Below are 14,594 nucleotides of genomic sequence, written 5' to 3' on the forward strand. Positions count from 1 at the left end.
AGCGTAGTGCCTGCAATGGCTCTAAGAAACAGAGGCTCAGAGCCTGTGGCCTATAAACCTGCAACCAAGCCTATGGCCAAGCGTCCTGCTAATTTTAGTTTATTGCTCAGTTGTAGGCCACACCCGAGTCCTCAATACGTCCTAAATCGTAACTCTATTCTGAGCATTTTTTCTGATGTGCCATCTCTAGAAGATATTAGCTCGTATGACTTGGCTTTGGTTGACTTTTGTAACATTTCGAAAACGAATGTTGTGCGAATTTGGATGGACTCACGTATCGTCCAGAACGCTATTTGGGTGGCCCAAAAACAATTGTATGATCTAGGATTTGAGGTATCATTGGAAGCTACTGACCTGGGTGCTCCAAATCAGCAGCAATTAGTTCCCCATGTCAACCACAAAAATCCTGCTTATGAGCTGCAAGGTGAAAAACCTTGTCAGTTTCCCTTAAAACAGCATTAGCTAGGTCAAGCTGCTGAGCTATGTAATTTTTCTATTATCAGTTGGAATACGAGGGGTCACTCTAAGCTCGTGAATAATGATCTTAGTTCTCCAGCTAACTACAAGCTAGTTTTACTTCAGGAAACTTGGTTGACTACTGATCCCATTTGGGATGCTCATGATGTGATCTCTCTAGCGGCCAATAAAGGTTTGAGTGGCAGACCATGTGGTGGGCTCCTAACTGCAATACAGGCAGATAATAATGCTAGTATTTATCCGTGGGCCTCACCTAATACCTTTATTCAAATGACAAGACTTAAATTATCCACAACATTATATGCCATTATTAACCTTTATTGGAATCCAGCGGGGATTACGGTTGAATGCTTCTTGAAGGCCTTAAATGATATGTTGACTGTAATCCTATTGGATGGTTCGGTTCAAAAACTTTTTATTGCAGGAGACTTTAATTTGGATTGCATTAATTCAACTAAACAAAGCAATTCCATTCGTATAAAACAATGGGAACAATTTAGTAAACATCATAACCTCACAAGGCTGAACGGAGCTTTCTATTCCGACATCCCTCCATCTTCAACATGGTCCCGGGGCGCTTTAGCATCTATTATTGACTATATGTATACGAATGTGTCCCTGTTCCATGATGTTGTGGATTTCAAAATTGTGCATTCGGAGCTGAGTGACCATAAACAACTTACAGCTGTCTGGCAGTATATTAGCAGTTGCAATATGCATAGAGACAGAATGTTGCAAAGTCAATTTTGTGTGAACAATGCTGGTAATAGACTGCGATGGACTGAGAAGTCAGTTGAGGCCTTTCATTTTTACTTGACACAGGCAGTCGCTGCTACATCCCTTACTGCTGACTCCCCAAATGTCTGCTACTCTGATATGCTACAAGTGTTTAGGTCCCAAGTCCCTAGTTTCTCATCAAAACATTCTATCTGTGCTCAATTTTCGCACGTCTTTGACTTAGAAATTAGAGATTACAAGCGTCTTTTCAGACAACAGAAGAGAAATGCATTGAATCTTCCAGCTAATATCCGTCATAAACATCTCTCCAATCTTAAAACAAAGTATAGAAATTGGGCGAAGGCAAGGCGTGCGAAACTTTATCACACTGATAGTCAGCTACTTTTGGCTGCTGTCCAAGGTAAGAATATCTCTAAAACCTGGTCTTATCTTAATCAAGTGACCTCGGGCTTCCAAACAATAATTCAAGCAAATGAAGTCTCAGAGCATGCCTGGATTGCGTATTTTTCTAATCTTTATAAATTACCTGTTAAGGATGTATGTCTAGATAGCTCTTATTCTTTTCCTAGATTTCATCTAGATTTTGATCTGGAAGATATTCTTTTATATATCAAGAAAGCGAGCAATTCAGGCACATGCGGTCCAGATGGCTTGTCCAACAAGATGTTCAAAGCCTATCCACAAGTGTGGAGTCGTATTTTGTTTACCATCTTTAATATGATCTTGAAGTCTCAAAAACTACCGTCGTCCTGGACTCATTCTATCATTGTCCCTATTTATAAGAAAGGAGATAGGAAAGAGCCGTGCAGTTATCGACCTATTGCACTTCTAGATGCGCCAGGAAAAATCTTTTCTCGACTGATTTTAAGAGACTTCAAAAAATGGATTTCGCAGGTTCAACTTAATGACCCATTTCAATCAGGCTTTGTGACTGGCTTAGGTACCATCCCTAACATCATTACACTACAAATGCTCCTTTCTGATTACGCAGCCCAAAGGCAGACTTTGTATCTAGCCTTTGTTGATTTCCAGGTTGCGTTTGACTCAATTGATCGAACACTTCTACAGCATAAGTTGATTGAGCATAATTGTCCTTCCTCTCTATTATCTTTAATCAATCTGCTACACTCCAATACCACCATGCAGGTTCGACTTAATTTGAGTGGCGATTTGACTTCAACATTTCGAACATTTAGAGGGCTAAAACAAGGTTGTATTTTGGCGTCATCCATTTTTAACTTTTTCATTTATGACTTGGGCGTAACTTTGAGTCAAATTGTGAGTGACTCACCTCGATTAGGCCGGCATAATGTTCCTTATTTATTCTATGCCGATGACTTGATTCTTTTCTCAAAAACTCATACAGGTCTGCAGAAACTTTTGCATAGCCTTGAATTATATGTAGACACGAACCATCTGACAATTAATACTAATAAAACCCAAATAATGGTTTGTAAGAGGCATGAAAAGTGTAAAGTTAAATCATTTTGTTGGCGATTACACAATGTTCCATTAGAACAGGTAGCCAACTATAAGTATTTGGGCACCCATATAGTGGATACCTTACCAAGTATTGACCCTGATATAGAGATCCTGGGCAAATTACGGTCCTTAATTGCGCAAGCAAAGATACTTAGGGCCAAATTTGGCAAATTCACGTGTAAACATGTTCTCACCTTCTTTCTTCAAAAGGTGACGCCAATCTTGACTTATGGGTCTGAGGCTCGTAGTCCTAAATCTGTGGAGTGGTGGGATAGAATTGAATCCTTGTTCTGGAAACAAGTTCTACATCTGCCCGCTTGCACACCTTTACCATTGATTCGATTTGAATTGGGATCTCTTTCAATGTTTTCATTCGTAATTTGGAAATATTGTGCCTTTTTCCGTAAATGTCTTTTGTCCTTAGAGCGATCAGACATTTTGGGAAAGGTGGCCTGTCATCTTTTAGAACAAAATCAGACCTTTTCAAAACAATGGTGTGCTTTTACTATGAACGCAATGTCTGATGCCTCAGTTGATTTGGAGTTACTTTTGAATAATGAAGCTCGTGCCAAAATGAAAGTTCAGCAACACGATTGGATTCTGACCCAAAATAAATGCCTCAACTACAAGGATTTTGATCGAGCGCTATTTGGGCACAAGCAATGTAGAACAATGTCTGACTATTTGGCCAAATTTCCTTGCTCAAAGGCTCGTCAGAAGTTTCTCCGTTTTCGGTTGAACCTTTGGCCGACATTAGATGTTCAGGCACGAAGAAATCAAATTATGCAATCAGAAAATGTATGTCGCTTTTGTAAGGTTATTGACAAAAGAGAAACGCTGGAGCATTGTTTAGTGTTTTGTACAATTTAGCCACTATTCGACAAAAATGCTTTGGAAACTTCTTTGAAGACCAAAATGCACATATTAATAAGAACCTATGGCATTGTATCTTTTCAGCAACTGCCCTAAGGACCAAAATAGCAATTGTGCGATTTTTGGATGAAATATTTAGCGTACACCCGTAGTTAGCGTAATTGGGAGGCACTAAATTCTGAATTTTAACTGTAGTGAATGAACAAACTGTAAATCTTTTATGAATTGTAATGTTTTGATATTGTGATACTTTGTGATATTTGAAAGGTTGATTTTATTAACCATATAAATAAAAAAAAAAAAAAAAAGATAGGAGAGACATTATGTGAAGGACATATTGGGAAAGAATAAGGGGAGACAACACAGAAGGCAGAGGCAGCCTGGGAGGTAGACACAACAAAGGATGGACTAAGTAGAGCAGACAAACAAGGTGGGAGCGACTGAATGTGAGTATCAGACTGGGATTGAATAAGAGGGAGACACAAACCAGAAGGAGAAACAGACTAGACGTGAGGGACAGAATACAAAGGACAGACTAGGATAGAATAAGAGGATGACACACGATAGGAGGATAGGCAGAATAGGACAGATTAAGAAGGAAACAGTGACAGGAAAGAGAGAGACAGAATCGGCGAAAATGGGCAGGACAGACAAAACAGAGGTGAGGGGGGACAGAATGAGAGGTACAGATTATGGAAGAATACGAGGGCGATACACACAAGGAGGGAGAAACACACTAGAAGGTGGAGTGAGAAAATGGGAGGAAGATACAGAATGCGATATAGGACAGAATAAGAGGGAGGCACCAAAAATGAGGGAGAGACAGAGTAGGTAGGAAAGACAGATAAGTACAGTAAAAGAAGGATAGCTAGACTAGTGTATAATTGGAAGAAGACACAGAATCAGAGTGAAGAGAAGAGAGAGAGAGAGCACACGTTTGGTGGAAGAGAGACAGATAGAAGGGGCAGGAGGGGAACTCGGAATGAGAGGAGGATAATAAGAGTGAGCGGGTGAATGAGAGGGACAAGAAAGAGGACACATGGAGGAGTGAAAGAGGAAAGAAGGATGACAGAATAGGAATGAGACAGGACAGATGTGGGACAGATATAGAAGAGAGAACTGGAAACGAGACAGGGAGAATAAGAAATACATTAAAAGAAGAGGCAGAATAAAACGGGAAAATAGCAAGAAGGGGTGCGAAGGAGAGATAGAACATATACAACAAGAGGGAGAAATAGAAAAAAACAGATTGTACAATAGGGTGAAAAGAATCAGCTGGTGGGTGCAAGAGAAATAAAAGTCAGAAAAGGTGAAATAGACATTCAGAACCGAGAAGGAAGAGCGGAGACAGAAGAGATGCAGTGAAGAAGGAAAAGCGAGAACAGGAGATAGAATTAAAATGGTGGGCTGGGTAAGGAAGAAGGGCAAGACTGAACGAAATAGCAGACAATGTGGTAGCTATAAGGAATCTAAAAAAAAAAAACAATAAGGATGGGAGGGAGTCAACTGCTGCGCTACGCTGTATAAATCTCATCCCTAGGAACCAACATATAACGCTGCCCCGTTGGGACTTGTAATCACCCTCCACACCGCTCAATGTAAGGTTGATAGAGCACGCTTATCCCCAACCCTCCTGCCACAAAAAACAACCTCTCAACTCTCCCTCCTTTATTTTTATATTTTGTATTTATTGGATGTTTGTAAGGCGCCTATACAACAAGTGATGTGTCAAGGTGCCAAAAGACAAAAAAGCGGAGGGGGGACAAGAGAGAAAGCTACAATAATGATCCTACTAGGTCTTGTGACATTCAGATCGTGCAAGGGCAGAACAAGTAGTGCGACGGGGGGAGGAAAAGGGGGGAGTGCAGGTCTATGCAAAAACAAAGTGCTAAGGTGGGAAGGGAAGGGTGAAGGGGCGAAGTGCAAGTGGTAAGGGAAGACCAAAGGCAAGTGCCATGGAAAGCAGGTAAGCACAGGGAAGGTGGGAGGACTGGGCGGAGGGGGTCTGAGGCCCTGTAGTACTCAGAGGGAACCAGGCATCTAGTCATAGAGGTGGAGGAAGGAGTGTGAGAGAAAGAGGAGGGGAAAAGGAGGGTCTTCAGGAGCTTCTGAAACTTAAGGAGATCTGGCTCAAACCTGAGAGGGGCAGGTGGACCATTCCAGGGGGAGGCTCCTGCGGGAGAGCGACATCAAACCCCACTCTTTGCTTAGAGAAGCGGCAGATTCGCAGATAGTTGGAGATAGCAGACCGAAGGGCTCAAGTAGGAAGGTGTTTAGGGAGAGGGAGTTGGATGTAGCAGGGCCCAGGCCCCAGAAATCCTTGTGGATGATGCAGAGGGTCTTGAAATTGATCCTCCCAGACAAAGGGAGCCACTAGAGAGAAATTAGGGTGGATAGATGTGTTCCCTGGGTTTAAGGCCAAGGATAAGTCTTGCTTTCCTATTCTGGATTAGTTGAATGGGACGAAGGAAGGATGAAGGGAGATTGAAGAAGAGGCTGTTACAGTAGTCTGGCCTAGAGAGGACCAGAGCTCTGGAGACATTGAGATTCTGTGGGAATGTGAGGAAAGGGAGAATGTCTCTGAGGAGGTGCAGCTGTTAGTGGGCCTTCTTGGCAAGGTCTGTGATGTGAGGAGAGAAGGAGAGAGACAGACAGGGTGAGGGGAGGGGTCTATAGAGGGCAGCCAGAAGGACAGAGGGAAAGTGGGGCCTGGGGTCCCAATGGAAAGAATCTCAGTCTTACTGGCATTAAGGAAGAGATCATTGGCAGCACACTATGACTGAATAGCAGTCAGACAGCAAGGATGAGAGAGGAAGAGGAGGCAGTAGAGGGAAGCTTGAAGGAGAGATGTGTGTTGTCTGCATAACACTGGAAGTGAGGAGAGAAAGACGAGATCAGATGGGCTCATAAGGCAAGGTAGATAAGGCAAAGTCCCAGCAAGATGATAGAGCCTTGTGGGACGCCGTAGGTAGAGTGTGTGATAGGGGAGAGAAAAGGCCTCAATTGAACCTGGGTAGGTCTGTTGGAGAGGAAGTAGGTCAACCTGTCCAAGGTCAGACCCGTGATGCCAAGGGTGGCACAGAGCTGATTTATCAGGATGGCATGATTGGCCTTGATAAAGGCTGGGGAAAGATCCAGAAGGAAGAGAATGGAAGGAGAGTTAGAGTCAGGATTAAAGAGCAGGTCTACACGGGTATTCAGTAAAGAAGTTTCCGTGCCTCTGGCAGCTCTCAGGCCAGACTGGTGGTCGCAGCAACAGCCGACAGAATCGGTATGTTGGGTCAGTTGGGAGATGGCAAGCTTCACAAGGAGCTTGACCAGGAATGGGGTAATGGAGATAGGTTGATAGTTAGCAGGGTCAGAAGATGACTTTTTAAGGATGGGATGCACAAGGGAGTGCTTGAGGGGCTGAGAGGAGGAGCCAGTGTCAAAGGAGTGGTCCAGAAATCACCAAGGGAAGGCACAAGGGGGCAATGTTTTCCTTGATAGTTCTACAGGAGCAGGGGAGCACCTGTTTGGAGGAGACTTTCATAGATAAGACAAGTCTAGATACTTCACCTGGTGCTATGGGAGAGAAGGAGGAGAAAAGTAGGGAAGGGGAGAGGGATGTCAAGGGAGGCTTGACAGCTGGGGAGGGAGGATGGAGGGGATAGAGGAGAGTTAATACATATTGTCCTGGATTTTGGAAAGGAAGTGGGATCCTTTTCATAGTGTTATTCTTGGCACTAATACAAGACATGTCTGAAAGTGAATTCATGGAGCTATCCTCATTGCACTCTTCTTGGAGACTCAAGAGGTTGGAAGGTATAGATGAGTGTGCCAGCACTTGAACACTGTGTGTGCTAAAGGCTCACAGCTGCCCACCTCTTACCATGGTTAGAGGTGGTATCTAGGGAACTGTGTCCATCTCTCATTGAGCCACGTTACTGATCAAGAGGGCCCAAGTTAAAACATATGTTCTCAAGTGGTGTTTGGCATTAAAATGTGTGTAGACCACCAGCTTATGCATACACACACATAACAAAACAAATTGACTTATAGCAAGACCTATAATTTGAAAGCACTACGGAAATGCCCAGAACACTCACCATTTGTCCAATCCCTCAATTTCACTCCACCTTACTCACCACACACAAACGCAAACCAGCACTCACACACAGCTTTCAACAGAGACACTCTCCTCAACTTTAAACAGCAAACATGCACCTCTGACTACGACTGACATAGTCAGTGAAGAGCAAACACCCACACACACTATAAACCTGGTACCACCCAACTGGTCCTACACCTCTCACTTGGAAAGGTTGCACGCACTCACAGAGCAACATACCTCCAATTTGCATCCCCAACACAAAGCACTGCAGTATTACCACTCTCCCTCTTACAAACTAACCAATCCCACTCACTCTCACACAGATCCAGAAGAGGGAAAAGAGACCATACCAGCAGCAGTCTAGATCCTAATATAACATCACATTAAAGGTATGGCTATTTATAGTATGATGACACTTTATTTCACCTAGACTTGAATATAAATCATTCCTAACCTCAGGGACCGTGGATAACCTTTGATCCTGGAACAGTTTACAATAATCTGCATTATTGCTGACTTCTGCAACAAATCTATTGCTACTGGGTCTTTCTCCTATACCCTCAACCACACTCTTGTGCCTCACGCCCAGAAAAAACCTTCCAGCTAACTACCGCCCCATCTCTATCACCCCCTTCCTTGGGAAACTCCTTGAAAAGCTGGACTACCCCTAACTGGCCCAGGATACTGAGCTCATCGTTTGCCTACAAGACCATCAATCTGGACTCCAAGCATCGAAAGGCATGGAAACTGCTCTTCTGAACACCTGTGAAGGACTGCTTGCATCTCTTGACACTAACACCCCCTCTGTCCTCCTTCAACTTCATTGTTCCTCTGCATTTGATACAGTCAACCATTCCACCCTCGGAAAACAGCTCCACGATACTCTTGTATCTCAGAGCATGCACAGGACTGGCTGACCTGCTTCCTTACTGACCGTCACTCCCAGGTCATCCTGCACTCTTTCTCCTCTCTCACCTCTATCTCCCCTGTGGCGTGCCCCACGGCTCTAATCTCTCAACCTGTCTCTTTAATGTCTATCTCGCTCCACTTGCCCACCTCATCTCCACTTTCGCTCATCAGTTCCAGTGTTATGCAGATGACACCCAACTCTTCTTCCTACTTCCCTTTGATGCTTCCCCTTCTTCCGCTACTATTCCTGATTGCCTACCTGCTATCCAGTCCTGCTATGCCTCCAATGATCTCTGCTTCAATGCCAGCAAGAGTGAGAACCTTCCTATTGGGATTCCCACTCCCCCTTTCTTCCCTTCACTCTGGCCACCGTGGGCTCTTCCCCTTCTCCTTCATCTGAAACCAGAAAACTTAGAGTCATCTTTGACTCCCTCTCTCTTTCCTTCTTCACATCTTGGACCTTGCCAAGAAGGCCCATTTTCAACCCCACTTCCCCAGTGGTATCCTTACCTTCCTCACTTTTCCACAGAAGGTCAATGTCTCTAGAGCTAGAGCTCTGGTATTCTCTAGGCTTGACTAGTGCAACAGCCTCTTCCTAAATTTACACTCTTCCTCTCTCCGCACCCTCCAGCTTGTCCAGACTAGGGTGTGAGACTTTTTCTGCCTTAAATCCCTCCACTGGCTCCCAGTTGCTGCATGTATCAAATTTAAATCCATCTGCATCATCGATAAGGCTGTCTGGGGCCGAGGACCAATCTATCTACAACTTGCTCTCACCAAATGTTTCAACTCTGTGCATGCCAGGCGCTTCTCTAAGCAGCAAGTTGGTGGCAGATCTCTCTCCTGGGCTGGCTCCCTCCACTGGAATATCCTCCCCCCTCCTCACCCTCTTGAGCCGGATCGTCTCAAATTCCAGAAGCTCCTCAATACTTTCCTCTTCACCCCCTCCTTGCCCTATCACTCCCATGCTAATACCCCACGGTCACTGAGATTGGAGGCCTGGGAACTTATGTGTCCTTCTAGGCCCCAGCCTTCTGCACAATGGCCTTCAGCCTTCTGCACCATCCCATCACTGGTATTCTGGCACCAACTTGCTTCTGTTCTCAGGCCTGCACTTATTAATGGCAGGTGATCACTATGTACCAAAGAATCTTTTCCAGGCACTTACTATTGCACACAACTGACCCCTTGGCACTTCCTCTGTGGAACTACAAGCACTTACCCCCTTCCCCATCCCTCTCTCTCCCTCACGTTCTGAATGGTCCAAGGCCTAGTAGGACTGCCCCAGCCCTGATCATCTGTTTATTCTGCTGCCTTTGATCTCATGTCCCCTTCCATTTGCCCTGTGGGCGCTTTGAAAAACCATTTCTTGATGTATAAGCGCCTTACACAATACACAATACATAAATACAATAAATACATTTTGTTGTTAGATGTTTTCTTTCTTTTTTACTAACGCTTAGAAAGGAAACATACATAACCATACGGTAAACGTTGACAGTGTATAGTGCTTGCGCTTCCTTCCAAAACCATGAGCCCCACTGGAGGATGGAACCCACACCTGCTTTCTAAAACAAAAACAAAAAAAAAATATTAAAACGTGTTTTGTGTACTTTATGATTTGCATTTCTGTGGGCTGCTCTCTCCCAAGGCCTATGACACTGGGGCCAGCTCCCAGAAGTTACTGGGGAACATTCAGTGCTACCCTAAGGCCATTATCCCATTGCCCCATTGAGCTACAACTCAGAGGGGATGCAGTGTGATATCAGTATAAGCGTGAGGGGATAATATGCACAATATATCCTCCACGATATATCTGGAAAAATGTGGAGCTCTTAGAAATAGGCAACGGTCGTGTATTAAGCTTTGTTAAAAGGAGTGTCTGAAGCACTACTAGGAGAGTCACAAGCATGGTTAAACAGAGGACCGCCCGGTGGGAGACAGGAAGGTAAGGGCGTGTAAGCACTTCCGAAGCAGTGGCAAGAAGTCAAGCAGGAAGACATTTCGAGGGAGGCAGAGAGACCCTCCTACATCCCTCCTTGCTCCCTCTGCCTTTCCTCAAATGTGACATTTAATTGGAATAATAAAAGGGTAATTTATGTCAGACCTTCTAACGCTGCTTCCTAATCTCGTTGCCTTTCATACTACATGTAGATTCCTTTGGAAAGAAAACATGTTCCAGTTTCAGTGTGAGGGGGAGTGCAACTCTGCGTGCTTGGGTTGGGCACAAAGTTCTGCGAGCGAGCAGATCAGTCACAAGTGCCCGCTTGTAGGCCGCCTTAAGTAGCACATGTGATCAGCCTGTGAACCTTCCTTTTAAATGCTGCCTCCTCCACTTTTCCAGACTGTGTTTTAAATAGAGAGAGACTTCAGTGCTGTATCTGCACCCCAAAATGATGCTTAGATGTCACTAGAGCATGACTTGCAGACATGTGAAAGCAGGGAATCTGGGCTCATTACCTTATCTGGTCGGTAAGTAGAGATGATGATATAACTTACCTGTAATCTTCAGTACTCTAGTCCTAGTCTTTCTAGTCACATCCCTTACTCTCTGAGGTGATCCGTCACCATAGAGACAGGTAAAACAATGGGTTTCTTGCCATTTACATTTCGAAATTCCTGCTAACATTCTTTTTTTTGTGAGAAGGAATGTCCTTACATCTAGTAGTTTGCACTTGTTTTAAACACACCCGCTCTTCCGATAAAGGAGGAAGCTACGCTGAGATATCCTGGAAAAATGCCCAGCTACCGGAAGGATCCCATTAACCACATCCAGGGCGGGATCCAGGACTGTGACTGAGAAGGCTAGGACTTAGAGAAATGAGGATTACCAGTAAGTAGTACCCGGTGAGGGACTGTCAGATTGTAACAATCAATCTGAATGGCCCTCGCCGGATCATTACCCAGCCAGGAAAGACTTACCTGATGAGGGACTCGTGCCGTGTCCCTCGCAGCTCCTTTTCATCCTCCCGTCAGGCCACCATGGAAAGGGAAAATGGACTACATGTAATGCATTCTCTGTGTTCCATGAAGGCGATTTTGTTTACCTTTTTCCCCATATGTTTTGCCACCATGGAAAGAGAGAAGGGACTATGTGTAGTCCCTTCTCCCCGATCCCTGGCGACCATTTTATTTGCTTTTTTCTCGTGTCGAGAAACGGTTGCAAGGCTGTGGTACTAATACCAATAGAACCCTCGGAGGTGGGGCATTAGCAGTCGGGTAATGCCCATGGGGCTACAATAAAGCCCTCATTTTGCTTGGTCTTCTAACTATCACTCAAGGGCATTACGCTACTGGTAATGTCCACCTCCTTGGGTTCTATTGCTTAAGTAATATCAGCATTCCCTCTTTGTCTGCCTTCCAAGTCCTAATCGTTACTATCTGAAAATATATGCCAAGCGGTGGCCTCCTTCTATATTGTCAAAAGCACACCACACACTTCAGTGTTGGAATGATTTACACAGTCCAGGACCCTGGACCCAATGGAGATGGAGCGAAGCCTCCCCACCCATACCAAGTATTGGTGCAGAGCATTATGAGGATATGATCATCTGTCTGCATTGCACATGTTTGTCTAGTCCACTTCTGCAGGCTCAGCTCCAGAAGCTGTCATCCCTTCAGTGGATTTCTCTTGCACGTGGCCAGAAGGGGTAAAGGCATCCCTTCTGCATGCGCCTCTGCAGGGCAGGTCTTTGCATCAGGCAGCCCAGGCGGCTGCCTGACGTCAGTTAGCCTCTAGGGGGCGTTGCACCAGCAGTCTACAGTGCCAGTGCTAGAATACACGTGAAACACGTTCATTTCCTAACATTATAAAAATGAATGTTCCTGTTCATTTTTGTAATGTTAGGAAACAAACGTGTTACACATGTATTCATCCACTGGCACTGCTGCAGGCTGTGGCATCGGCCATGGCAGTTTCTAGTCCATTTGGTGCCCAGGCCAAATGCGCCCCCCCGCAACCCATCCCATGCGCCACAGCCACCGAACCCTGCGCTCAACTCCCGCCGCACCCCGCACCCACTCCCACCGCACCACACGCACAACTCCAACCTCACCCTGCGCGCAATTCCCAAACTACACCATTAAGGAACTCCTACCCAAAGTCAAACAGTCCGTTACACAAGGAATGAATTGCCATTTGCAACGGTGGGCCACTTTTTCAATGGTGCCCAAGACAATTTTATGCCCCAGTCCCACTTAGGCTGCAGATAATGAGGACTGGGCACACCAAGAGTCCATGACTATGGCATAGGATGCAGTATATACAACCAACAAAGAACACAAGATGCTGAAGGTGGTTTGAAGGCAACCTAAGCCAAAAGGGCAATGACAAGGAGACACCCGAACCCAATAAACAATCACTTTAACATTCTTTGAATGGGAATCAAGTGTATGCTTTGATACAGTAAAGTCTTGACTTTTGTAAGGATACATGGACCAGGATTATTTATTTATTCATGCAATGTTTGTCGAGTACCTGCATATTTATTTATGCAATGTGTTGTCGGATACAGGTATCCGCCAAACATTGCATAAATAAATAAATTATCTGTCTCCATGTGCCTGACAAACATTGCATGAATAAATAAATAAACCGGTTCGTGGCTTAAAGAATATTTACTCAGCAACACTGGTCAAAAATATTATCCGCATAGTGAAGTAACTCATCACCAATGGAAGTGGTTTAAAGTGTAATTGATGTATAGTTTGGAAAAGAAGCCGCATGAAAGAAATAGCGCTGCTTTAAACTATTATTTTGGCCATTTTCTGGGCTTGCAGGGACGCACCATGGACCCACACGGTCTCCGTTTGTACCATGTCAGGGCCCACAGTGCCTCCCTGCAAGGCACTCACACTCCCCACAGCCAACTGCACCTCCCCACCCATCTCAATGCCAGCACAAAACCATTTAGTGACTAATGGGCCACCATTAGCAGTTTCCTGTCGGCATTGTGATGGAAGGTGCTGGTTTTAGCTGCAGGGGGACCTAAAGTGTTTTTATTGGTGTGCTTATGCCCACCACCCCAAGTGGCGCGAAAGTGGTCAGAGGGAGCCTCTGACTTCTGTAATGTCACGTAGTACGTTTGTACTTTTGTACTACGTGACATTACAGTCGGAAGGGGCAGCGCCAGCACCTGACCTGCAGAACTTTCCCCACGTCAGTGCGCCGCCCAAAAAACTGGGGAATTCCATCCCCTCCAGAGGCTCCAGGGACCAGGGCAATTGCACCCCCCGGGGCTATTGCACCCCGGGCAGTTGCCCGCCTCGCTCGGGCCAAGAAACGGGCCTAGCCTCGGCTCTCAGGCAGGGCAGGGCAATTGACACATAAATTAGCAACATTTGTTCTTTATTACCATCCACCGGCCCCAGGTGGCACTGGCGCCGCTAGCACCAGCCAGGCCCATAGGCGCACGTGCGGTGTGCCCTCCTCCAGGCTATGGGCGCGCACTGAAACTGAAGTGTGGATCAATTGGGGCTGGCTGGTGGTGTCGGCCCCGTCCATTACAGAAAAGAGGAGCGATTGGGTCACTAAATCCTGAAGTTGTTCCCATCACAAGCACACACTGCCAAGCAGCAGCAGAATCAGCAAATAAAAACAGTTGCCGCATCCTGCGCTTGCTGAATGGGCCTTGTTTCAGGAAATCTGGCAGTAACTACAGCCTGCCGAGGCAAGCACACTTCTTTCCTCACGCTCCCGTCCTCGCAGGTGAGGCCTATTGCTGCATAGGTGTTTTATTTATTTTAAAATGGTATTGTGGAGATGACTGGGCCATCCAAGATCCAAGAACAGCCTCTGGAGGCCACAAAGCTAGACACTTTTGTCAAGGCTCAAGTAGTCATGAAAAAGGAAGTGAGCACTGGTGGTGGACTCTCCTCAGGAGATCAAAAGGCCGGTTCTCGGAAGTCCTGGGCAGAGTGTCACCGTCAGCAAATCTTAGACAGTTGCACGTTCCAGCAGGGTTGGATTGGTCTGTTCGTCGGACATTCGGCCCAGTGCCGGGCCAAAATCACTTTGAGGGTG

This window comes from Ambystoma mexicanum, chromosome 5p (assembly GCF_040938575.1).
Source record: "Ambystoma mexicanum isolate Mex_15411 chromosome 5p, UKY_AmexF1_1, whole genome shotgun sequence".
In the NCBI taxonomy this organism is placed as follows: Eukaryota; Metazoa; Chordata; class Amphibia; order Caudata; family Ambystomatidae; genus Ambystoma; species Ambystoma mexicanum.